The sequence below is a fragment of the Mandrillus leucophaeus genome, unplaced genomic scaffold, assembly GCF_000951045.1.
Source record: "Mandrillus leucophaeus isolate KB7577 unplaced genomic scaffold, Mleu.le_1.0 Scaffold7, whole genome shotgun sequence".
Lineage (NCBI taxonomy): Eukaryota > Metazoa > Chordata > Mammalia > Primates > Cercopithecidae > Mandrillus > Mandrillus leucophaeus.
In genome coordinates this window covers 1448054-1449146 of record NW_012107585.1, presented here as the reverse complement: position 1 = coordinate 1449146, position 1093 = coordinate 1448054, and positions in this window count along the sequence as shown.

The window sequence follows — 1093 nt, the reverse complement described above, 5'->3', positions numbered from 1 at the left end:
GAGGGAGGGAGGGAGGAAGGAAGGGAAGGAAAGAGAGAAAAAGAATGAAAGAGAAGGAAGAAAGAAAAGAGAGAAAGAGAAAGAAAAGAAAAATCACCACACCACTGGCTAAAGGTGCCCTCTCCCAAATTCCTGGGGCATGACTCAAGTTGGGGCCAGGGGTGGGGAGTAAGAGACACATTTTCTGAGCGCTCCCATGAGGGGACGCTACCAGCTGTGAGCTAATTCCAAGTGAGAACAAAGCAGCAGCGTCTGGAAAGGTCTAACTCAAATGCTGTCTGTTGCGCTCCCCGAGCTTTGGAGACCAGTACTAGAAAAAAACAATGAAGTAAGGGGCGGTGCCAAATAGTCGCTTTACACTGAGTGCTCATCATATGCCAATGTTGTATCTGCTTGTTCCATCTCTTACCTCATAGAGTCCTCACAGCAAGCCCAGGAGCAGGGTCTACAGCCCCACTGCACAGGTGACACAGCTGGGACCTGACCCGTTCCTAACCTGCCCAAGGACGCACAGCTAAATATCAGGGGGTTCCGAATGTGAAGTTGGGTCTCCTGTGACTCTGTGGATATGCCCTTGACCACTCTGCCCTCCAGCCTCCATTTGCGGCTCGATCCCCAAATGCCAGCACCAGGAATTTGACATGTACCCATAACCTCCCCAATGACATGGAAAAACTGAGCAGCCATTCACTCAGTCATGGAAAAAGTTAAGCCCCAAGGTGCGTCCTTCCCAGCTCGGTTACTGAGACGCTCAGCAGCCCTTGGTGCTGGCAGGAAGGGCACATTGGAGCGAAATGCCACTTGATGAACAGGAGCCCTAACACGAAGTCCTCAGACCCTTGCACAGGTAGAATTCAGGGGTCCATAAATTTAGCCCAGGAAAAAATGACATCTTATGACATCTTTATTTGCACTAACTTTTTTTTTTTTTGAGACAGAGTTTCACTCTTGTTGCCCAGGCTGGAGTGCAACGGTGCAATCTCAGCTCATTGCAACTTCCGCCTCCCAGGTTCAAGCGATTCTCCTGCCTCAGCCTCCCAAGTAGCTGGGATTTCAGACGCGTCCTACCATGCCTGGTGAATTTTTGTATTTT